At 49.4% G+C, this 10,448-nt stretch overlaps 1 protein-coding gene across 2 annotated transcripts in view; it reads left to right on the top strand.

Moving 5' to 3' along the window:
* Positions 1-564: 564 nt before the first annotated feature.
* The window catches only part of LOC137084987 (uncharacterized), a 66,255-nt gene continuing 56,371 nt past the window's right edge, over positions 565-10,448 (top strand). Inside the window, exons 1-2 of one of the 2 annotated variants that reach the window (XM_067451544.1) lie at positions 565-624; positions 926-1,017. The gene's annotated coding sequence lies outside the window, so the exon portion shown is untranslated. The remainder of the gene's footprint in view (positions 625-925; positions 1,018-10,448) is intronic. The other variant, XM_067451545.1, reaches the window with a different exon arrangement.

The following is a 10,448-nucleotide window of genomic DNA, read 5'->3' as shown; positions in this document are numbered from 1 at the left end:
TGCTTTAAATCGCTTCAATAAGGCTTTTAGTTCAAAACAGCGCACATTTAGAGAAATCTTGATAAATTATCATATGTTCACGTCTCAGTGCTTTACAGAGAATGATAATTTCTATAAATTTGTTCACTAAATTATATGCTCTCAAGGGTTTTGAGCGCTCTCTCCGTATGTATTTTCAATGGCATATTATAAACTTACGAAAATACTTTATTACTTGAAAGAAGTAAATATAGATGAATGAGCACATATATTTTTGAAATAACTAAGTGTTTTTAGCTAAGAATAAACTTAAAAAGTTACACAGTGTAGCTTTAAGATCGTAATAACATGTCAATAATTAAAAACAATTATAATTATTTTATATTTACTCTGCCAGTGAGTGTTATGTGTGTACGTTTCAAAGTTGCTCTCTCAACAACAAAAACAACAACAAAAAAATTAACAAAACCAAAAAATAAAACGAGAAAGGAGTTCCTCCTCTTCCACGTACTTTGTGGACGGTCCCTAAGTGGTCTTACGGTCTCTATAACTGTCCCTAACTGGCATTTCTGTGTTAAAAACATTGAGGAGGATTAAGACAAATAAACTGTCATCTGTGTTCAGGTACATCCTAATACCTTCCAGGTAAAACACATTTTATACATTATTGTTATCCACTAAGGATCTATTGAATTTTTTAGCGGGTGAATATCTGTCTAATATCCAACGTCAAACCAATTTTATATCGCCCAAATGGTCAGTGGGTTGGATATGCTTTCAATAAATGCATTCCAGATACACAGAACACATGATCCATACATCTTGACACACTTTTAACAAAACAGCACATAGTAGTATATAATATGATGAATATAAAAGAGTGTTATAGGGAAATCATATTGAAAGTGAAAGTGCTGCAGTGAGGATAAAAACAACTCTGCTGCAGGTTTCAGACCAGTCAGAACCGGATCGGAAGAGCAGCAAACTGAGATTGCCCTGCATCACAACACAGACTACAGATCTTCAGATTAAACACAGGTAAGAACATTATATTGTGTGTATATATGGAACATATATAATATATACAGTATATGGAAAAATATTGTAAAACAGAAATATGTAAGGGAAAACTGATGACACACCCGAGGTGGTAGCCTAATGGTTATTTCTGGTATTTGGTTCCTTGGACATCATACCATTTTGAAAATCACTTGTTATGAAATGAAACAAAATAAATGAAATGAACTGTAAAAAATTGTGCCGTAAAATAACGGTAATCTACTGGCAGCAATGTACTGTTAATTTACAGCCATCTACTGTTTATATACAGCTCTCCTTTTTTAAAGTATATGTTACCGTAATAATACCATGAAAGGTAACTTCATTTGGAAAACTGATCGCTTCAAACAGTTCTCATTTTAAAACAAGTATTTATACGGTGTTTGTACTGTGAACTTGTTTCATATTCACATGTGTAAGGTGTAGTAGTGAAATGATTTAGAAACATGACTTTAACTTCAATCTTTGCAGTTCATTGTGAGCAATAGCACACACGTATGTGATAAATTACTCAACAAACAGCTCATAACTGCATCAGCAAACACAGTCACTGCCGTTAAATAAAGCATCAGGCAGCATATCATCAATGTTTCTCTGCTCATCCTGGACTGAAGCACAGGCTCTACTCTTCAGCACAACGGTAACCCACAAAACTAATGAATTCAACTAAAAGAGCTCTTCTATATCATCTTGTGCAACAACACATAAACACAGGTCATTTTAATATTTACTCTCCCTACCAGTTACTGACTTTGCACAAATTTTTTCTATTAACTTGCTCTAAAATTCAGTGAAAATATGTTATGTTTTACAGTATATTACTGTTCCCTTTCGTTCAGTCACTCCGACGTAACGTCAGTGACTGACGAATGGGGGTTTCGCCTAGAAGCCAATCATCTTCGAGATCTTAGAAAGCGCCCAATGGCAGTGCCAATGCCATGGGCATGCGAATTTGCATGCGTAACTCCGCCTACCCACCTGGGTATATAAGGAAGTAGCTGGCATGAATCGCATTATGTTTCTGCTTCGGAGCCAAGAGCATCTCTTCACTCCGGCAAGCCTGAATTCTGAAGTCCTCTCTTCAGTCTTCGAGACGAGCGGTTCTCCAGGGTGTTGGTGTAACAGCGCGTTCCAGCGATCTCACATTGCCTGCCTGCTGATCTGTGCAGTGATCTGCAACAGCTGTGTGTGTTTTCCCTGGGCGCTTCGGCACTCTGCAGAGCTTCCTCTCACAAAAAGAGCTTGCGTGTGGCACATCTTTTTCAAGACGGGTTGCCCGCGCACTTCCGGGTGCGGTCGATATCTGTTGCTGTCTTTGGGACGCATTCACTGCTCGACGTGTTTTGGCCCAGCACGTTCGGACAGTGTTTGTGGATGTGCTGTGTTCCTTCTGTGGGAAAATGACCATCGCGATGTTGTGGTCGAGACTCAATGATCTCTGTAAAGAGAGAGAGTCCCCTCTGCCACACCCTGATCTACCATCTCCGAGAGAGGTGGTACTTTGGCTGGTGGCCAGGGTGACCTGAGGGCGGTGCTGTGGTATTAAGAACCCCGACGATCATTCCTCGGGCCACTCCCGCCCTCTTGCACATCGCTTCCAGTGAGTGTTGGACTGAAGCAGCGGGACCGTCTGCTGACGCCCCGTTCGTTTCGTTCATACTCCAGATAGCGGCAAGAGGTCGATTGCCGCATCTCAAGGTGGGCTAGAGTCCTTTGGGGATGACGATTCGGCTATGCTCCGCCTCCGGGTGTGGTAGCACTGTAGAATCTGACCTAGAGTTGACAGCCATGTTATCTCGGGCAGCCGCGAGCCTCGGGCTGGTGTGAATCTCCACCCTGTCACGAGTGCTCGCGGTTGAGCGATTGGTTTTTGGAGGTGGCACCCGACAGCTGCGGGCCCCGCCCCCAATGCCATTTCACTCCCGAGATGCATGAGGAGTGCACGCGGTCCGGGAGATCTCCGGGTCTTCCCGCGACCGTTTGGTGGCCTCCTCCGCCTTCTCTGCCCTCGAGGGGTCGCGGCCTAAGGGTACACTGGGGTCCCTCCCCCTCAGTCAGGTGCTCTGTTGCGCACTACGGTGTCCACTGAGTGCTTTGACTTGACGCGGTGAGGCTATCCTAAGAGCCCTCCCAAGCCTGCTGGCTCGTCTACTTCGGTGGCGTAGTCCAGCAGTGCTATGGGGTAAGCTGCCGCCCCGATGCGTATGCACGAGGACAGAGCTGATCCAGGGCTTACGAGCCCCCTCGCAGAGCAGACCCCAGTGGAACGCGAGTCCTTCCCTGGTCTCCTCTGTCAGGGCGCAATCGTTACCAGTGCCTCGACACCGGGCCGCTATGCCACCCGAGTCCGGGCCGGTAACACTGCCTCGAGGAAGGCGTGCCGCCACCGATCCCGCCCAGCGCGGGATAGGTGACCACACGCCCCCTGGGTCAGGAGATGTCCACAGCTGTGGTCCGGGAAAGACAACTGGCCTTACTTGGTCGATGTGGGACGGCTGAGTGAGCACGCCTCCTCAGCTCGCCCATATCCCAGGCCAGCCTTATCGGCGGCACGGTCAGGGACTGCGCCCAACAGTTCTTGGCTGTCCCCAGTGGCAGACTGAGGCCATCTGCCCCGGCGGCCCGCTGCTGCACCTAAGCGGCGCCGGCACAGTTGCCTCAGCCTCCTCGCCGCCAGGGCAACTTCCTGCGACCCCCTCCCGCGTGGCCACAGCAGCAGCCTTCACCCTGGCCACGCCACAGGGCGCGCTGCAGGAAGCCGTCCCAGGCCGCGCCAGCCGATGTTGCCTGCTGAAAATAAGGCCAGCGGCGCTCCGGACGCGGACAGCTCTGGGATGGGCAGTTCTTTCATGGGACGGTGGCAGGTCCGCCCCTTCCCCCGGTGGAGGGCCGGGGGAGAATCCTTTGTCCTGGCCCACGGGTCAGCAGCAACCTTTGCAAGAAAGAACTGATTAACCCATCCCTGAGCACCCAGAGACCGGTGACGGCAGTGTGCGCCGCCCCCGGGCCACGCCGCTCTCGTCCCTCTCTGTCGCCAGCCCCCTCTCAGAGCAGACCCCAGTGGAACGCGAGTCCTTCCCTGGTCTCCTCTGTCAGGGCGCAGCTGTTACCGCCGCCCCGACACCGGGCCGCTACGCCACCCGAGTCCGGGCCGGTAACGCTGCCTCGCTGCCCCACCGAGGGTACGCCGGTGCTCCGCATGACCCCGTTGGTACACTCCCTGGGAGCGTGGCTACAGCTGCCGGGACTGTCCCGCTGGGTCGCACGGACCATCCGGCTCGGCTACGCGATTCAGTTCGCGCGAGCTCCTCCCCGCTTCTGGGGTGTCCGGTACACCGTGGTGGGGTCTCCACCATGCGTGTGGAGATCGCGACCCTACTGGCGAAGGGCGCGGTCGAGCTCGTCCCTCCAGCCGAGATGAAGTCCGGCTTTTACAGCCCTTACTTCATTGTACCGAAGAAATCCGGTGGGTTACGACCGTTCCTGGACCTTCGCGTCCTGAACCGATCCCTGTACAGGCTTCCGTTCAGGATGTTGACTGCGAAATGCCTTTTTGAATGCGTTCGTCCATGCGATTGGTTTGCAGCGATCGACCTGAAGGACGCGTACTTCCATGTGTCCATTCTTCCGCGACGCAGACTGTTCCTACGGTTTGTGTTCGAAGGGCGGGCATATCAGTATGACTTACTACCATTCGGGCTAGCTCTGTCCCCTCGCGTCTTCACGAAGATTGTCGAGGCAGCCCTTGCGCCACTCAGGCAACAAGGGGTTCGCATCCTGTACTATCTCGACGACTGGCTCATACTGGGCCACTCTCGGGACCGGGTGTGCGAACACAGAGACCTGGTTCTCCACCACGTAGCTCGTTTGGGCCTTCGGGTCAACTGGGAGAGAGCAACTCTGCCCAGTGCAGAGGATCTCTTTTCTCGGTATGGAGATCGACTCGGTCGCCATGTGTGCGCAGCTTACCGGCGTGCGCGCACAGTCACTGCTGACTTGCCTCCGTCAGATAGAGAGCAAGAGTGCGGTTCCACTGAAACTGTTTCAGAGGCTCCTGGGGCATATGGCATCTGCAGCCGCGGTGACGCCGCTCGGATTGCTTCATATGAGACCGCTTCAGCACTGGCTTCGCGATCGAGTCCCGAGATGGGCATGGCATACGCCACGCTCCGGGTCCCAGTGACTCGGGCCTGCAGACAGACTTTTACCCAGTGGTCGAACCTCAGCTTTCTACGGGCAGGTGTGCCCTTAGAACATGCGTCCACCACGGGTTGGGATGCCATGTGCAATGGACATGTAGCCGCCGGCTCTTGGTCAGAGAGCCAGAGCCGCCTGCATATCAATTGCCTCGAGTTGCTGGCAGTACGGTTCGCCCTGCACCGCTTTCGAGCGTTGCTGAAGGGTCAACACGTACTAGTCAGATCGGACAACACGGCCGTAGTAGCGTACATCAACCACCAGGGCGGTCTACACTCCCGCCGCATGTCTCAACTCGCCCGCCATCTCGTTTTATGGAGTCAGAAGCGCCTGAGGTCCCTTCGTGCTGTCCATATCCCGGGGATCCTGAACCGTGCAGCCGACGAGCTCTCACGGGTTCAGCCAATCCCTGGGGAGTGGAGACTCCATACCCAGTCTGTCCAGCTGATTTGGGATCAGTTCGGGGACGCACAGGTAGATCTGTTTGCCTCCCACGACTCGTCCCACTGCAGCCTGTACTATTCCCTGACCGAGGGCACGCTCGGCACGGATGCACTGGCGCACAGCTGGCCGCAGGGCCTACGCAAGTATGCGTTTCCCCCAGTGAGCCTTCTTGCACGTGTTCTGTGCAAGGTCAGGGAGGACAAGGAGCAGGTCATCTTGGTCGCCCGGTACTGGCACGGCCGGAACTGGTTCCCAGAACTAGTTCTCCTTGCGACAGCCCCTCCCTGGCCGATTCCTCTGAGACAGGACCTACTCTCTCAGAGACGGGGCACCCTGTGGCACCCGCGTCCCGATCTTGGAACCTCCACGTGTGGCTCCTGGACGGGACGCGGCAGGTTTGTGTACCCTACCACCTACGGTGGTGGCTACCATCACTTCCGCTCGGGCCGAGTCCACGAGACAGGCCTATGCGTTGAAGTGGAACCTCTTCGTCAATTGGTGCTCTTTTTTATGTCAAGAAGACCCCTGGAAATGCCCGATCGGGTCTGTGCTCTCTTCCTCCAGGAAGGGTTGGATCGAAGGCTGTCTCCATCCACCCTGAAGGTTTATGTGGCCGCTATCGCTGCCTACCATGACCTCTTGGACGGGAAAACGGTAAGTAAGCACGACCTGGTCATCAGGTTCCTGAGGGGTGCGAGGAGACTACATCCTCCTCGTGCTCCTCTCGTACCCTCTTGGGACCTCTCAGTAGTTCTAAGTGCTCTGCAGAGGGCCCCATTTGAGCCTTTGCGGTCAGTAGATGTTAAGTTCTTGTCTATGAAGACAGCACTCCTGACCGCATTGGCCTCCATCAAGAGGGTAGGGGACCTGCAGGCATTTTCGGTTGACGAAACGTGCCTGGAATTCGGGCCGGCTGACTCTCACGTGATCCTGAGACCCCGGCCTGGATATGTGCCCAAGGTTCCCACCACTCCGTTCAGAGACCAGGTGGTGAACCTGCAAGCGCTGCCTTTGGAGGAGGCAGACCCAGCCATGGCATTGCTCTGTCCAGTACGCGCCCTTCGCGCTTACGTAGACAGGACGCAGTGTTTCAGGACCTCAGACCAGCTCTTTGTCTGTTATGGTGGGAAGCTGAAAGGGAAGGCTCTCTCAAAGCAAAGGCTGTCTCACTGGATAGTGGACACCATTGTTTTGGCTTACCAGCAGCAGGGACGCCCATCTCCCCTTGGGGTCAGGGCCCATTCCACCCGGAGTGTGGCCTCCTCTTGGGCTTTAGCACATGGCGCTCCGCTGACAGACATCTGCAGAGCTGCAGGCTGGGCGACACCAAACACATTCGACAGGTTTTATAACCTCCGAGTGGAGCCTGTATCCGACTATGTACTCGCCTCTACAAGTGGCCGGTAATGGATTGGCTCAGGTGTCTTCGCTTGCTCGCCATTCCACTCCACGGACTGGATACGTGCGATATTCTTCTCAAGTGAGTTCCCCGAGAGCCCTGAGCTCCTCCAGCACTGACGACGCCGACGCCAGTAAGTCTGCCCTTAGCCCAGACACTCGTATCCGGCCAGGTGCCCCATGTGCATGGTTCCCCTCCGGCGACCCCCACATGTGTATTTCCACCATAAGCCTCCCTGAGCGGGTGTATTCCCTTGGCAACCTTGCCACCCCCTGGGGTTAAAAATCCACCTGCGGCTGGTACCCCAGTGATCTTCCGTATGCAGCCCCCCGGGTCATACGTGTATTCCTAAGTCCTCCCTACGGGTAGGCATTTTGGCGCATATCTCCTCCTGGAATATGCCTCCCAGTGTACCTTGGTATTCCTGCGTTAAGTAGAGGCCTTTGACCGTCCTAACTTGCATCAGGGTTCTCACGCTTGCGCAGGGCACTGGAAGACAGCCGAGTGGCGTTATTGCATTGGGACCCCCATTCGTCAGTCACTGACGTTACGTCGGAGTGACTGAACGAAAGGGAACGTCTCGGTTACGTATGTAACCCTCGTTCCCTGAGGAGGGAACGGAGACGTAACGTCCCGCTGCCACTTCCGCTGTACCGCTGGAACGGCCGAGAGTTCAGTCTTGGCTCCTCAGCAGGTAACATAATGCGATTCATGCCAGCTACTTCCTTATATACCCAGGTGGGTAGGCGGAGTTACGCATGCAAATTCGCATGCCCATGGCATTGGCACTGCCATTGGGCGCTTTCTAAGATCTCGAAGATGATTGGCTTCTAGACGAAACCCCCATTCGTCAGTCACTGACGTTACGTCTCCGTTCCCTCCTCAGGGAACGAGGGTTACATACGTAACCGAGACGTTTTTTTACAGTACTTTTCCGTAAATGAATTGAAAGTTTCTTACCGTTAATTTACGGTTCCCTCTGTGGGTTCTTTCATCTAACCCCTTTAACCCTTTTAACCCCACAACAAAATCTTCAGTTTTAAATGAACACTGAAGAGTGTACACACCACAGAGTGTTAGAGTAATTGACGCATTGTTGAAGTTAATGAGATGATTAAGAGATTATTTAAAGTGATAACTGAGAACACCTGTTAACAAGAATCACTGATGGCCAGAAAAACACAAGAACTACAAATGTCTTCAGCCACAGCCTGAAGGTACGTTCACACCGAACGCGAATAGAGCATCTGGGGCGAATCATTTCCATGTTAAGTCATTGGAAAGGCGCGTTGACTATTACTAAATTAAATTACTGTCAGGAGGTCCTGCGGCGGGTTAGACGTGTTTCCGCCTCATTAACGGGAATGTGAAGCGAATTCGCGTCTGACGCCCGAGTTGAAAATGTTTAACTTTGGCCTCAATTCGCGCCGCGTTAACCAATGCGGAGACTGCTTACTGCTGTCACATGGTAAAGTGACGTGATAAGAAAACCATATGCAGGCTAAAAAATACTGATATTTTGTCACTAAATGTAGTTTTAATGCTTTTCAGTTGATAATGTAGTTGTTTAAAGCTTAAATATGTGGTTTACCTATAAAGACAGTGCCTATTTAAAAAGAACACTCTTTCGTTTTTGGAGTCGTGAGATCCAGGCGATCTCCGGGCGCTCAGCGCTCGTTAACCCCGGCGAGAGCAGCCTTTCATCGGCCAGTCCTTCTGGCGTTTGCCGCTGGCTCGGATGTCTCTGTAGAGGTTAAACATGACATATACTTCGTCTTGTGTATCTATTGTTGCCTATCAAATAATTTTGACTGAGGGCAAAGTGAAGTTTCATAACTTTATATTTTATTTAAATATACATGCAGTGAAGATAATCCAGGTAGTGCGTTGGCTGAACCACATGTGTGGCTGTTAATGCTTAATATATATATTTTTGAAAATGAAAAGAGGCAGAGTGGTGTTTTAGGACATATTTCACCTGGAGCGCCTTTAACACGCGTCTATTTCGCTTCAAATGCTCAATTTCTATGCGCGTCCATTTTGCTGTGGACGTGTGAATGGATTCAAAATGTTCACGCGTCAAACTAGACACGGTAGACACGATTTTGACGCTCAATACGCATTTGCTGTGAACGCAGCGTTAGATTAAATCAACTGAAGATAAAAGAAGACATTAAATCTCTGAAGATTAAACAACTCCTCAAACAGCATTACCAGCTTCACACATTACTAACCAGACTGACTTTATTTCTGTCTGACAATTACAGAAGCTCTTATTGAGAATTATCCGATCTTTAGGTGTTGATGTTTAATAGAAAATATTTGGTCACCATTATGGTGATCAGTGTTTGCTTCAGTTGGGCTCTTGACCCCTTACTTTATAACGATAGTTTTCTTTGTCTGCTATAGCTGTGTGTTTCTTAGACACATTTGTTGTAGGTAAAAAAAGCCAAGAAAAATAAAATGTGGTCAGAAGTTATTAGTTACGTTTTGCTTATGATATGATCGTAATGGGATGCTTAGTTTGCTAATCTCTTCCAGTGTCTCTTCCCTAAACAACCCCATTATTTTACAAACACATAAATGTACCCTTATTTTGTGTTACTAAACCTGGACATTTCTGAAAATATTAAGCAGTGGTTAGAAATTAGTTATGATGGATTTTTAAACCCATGATTTATAAAAATTGTTTATACTCCTTTGTCACCTAGACTCGCAAAGACATGAAGAATCAGCATATGAATCTCATCAATGGTGACAGTCAACAAAAAATATGATCAGATCAACTGTTAACAGATCACAAAACGCTACTAAAAAGTCAACACAAAAACAACAACAAAAATAAAGGTAAATAGTAAGAATGAAAGAAAATAGCCAGGCTATTCAGCAGCATAATTTATTCATGTCGCAATGCATGCTGGGAGTCTTGGACGATTTTTGCACAATGCCGGTACCTAGCATGCAATGCAGAATGAAGCTTTTGATAGTCTTCATTGTTGAGATTCATACGCCGATTCTTGATGTCTATGTGAGTCTGAATGATTCTGATGTTCAGACCAAAAGTTGGTTCCATGGCCTTCAAATTATCTGGTTGCATCACTGATCTCATGTGATAAAATTATGGTTTTCAATTTTTTTCAATTAAAAAAAAATTAAGCACCATCTATATCATTAACAAGTAAATCATTAGTGAATGATGATTAGTGAACCAGAGCATTAATAAATAGTCAACACAAACTGTTTATGGTTTTTTTTCTTCATCTTTGCTTGCTATAACAAATGTATTGCAAATACACTATTACAGGAGCAAGAGAAATACTTATTGTGCCAATGTTCAAGAGCCCAACTAAAGCAAACACTGATCACCATA

This window comes from Pseudorasbora parva, chromosome 8 (assembly GCF_024679245.1).
Source record: "Pseudorasbora parva isolate DD20220531a chromosome 8, ASM2467924v1, whole genome shotgun sequence".
NCBI classification, from domain to species: domain Eukaryota; kingdom Metazoa; phylum Chordata; class Actinopteri; order Cypriniformes; family Gobionidae; genus Pseudorasbora; species Pseudorasbora parva.
This window is presented reverse-complemented; position numbering and strand designations above follow the sequence as displayed.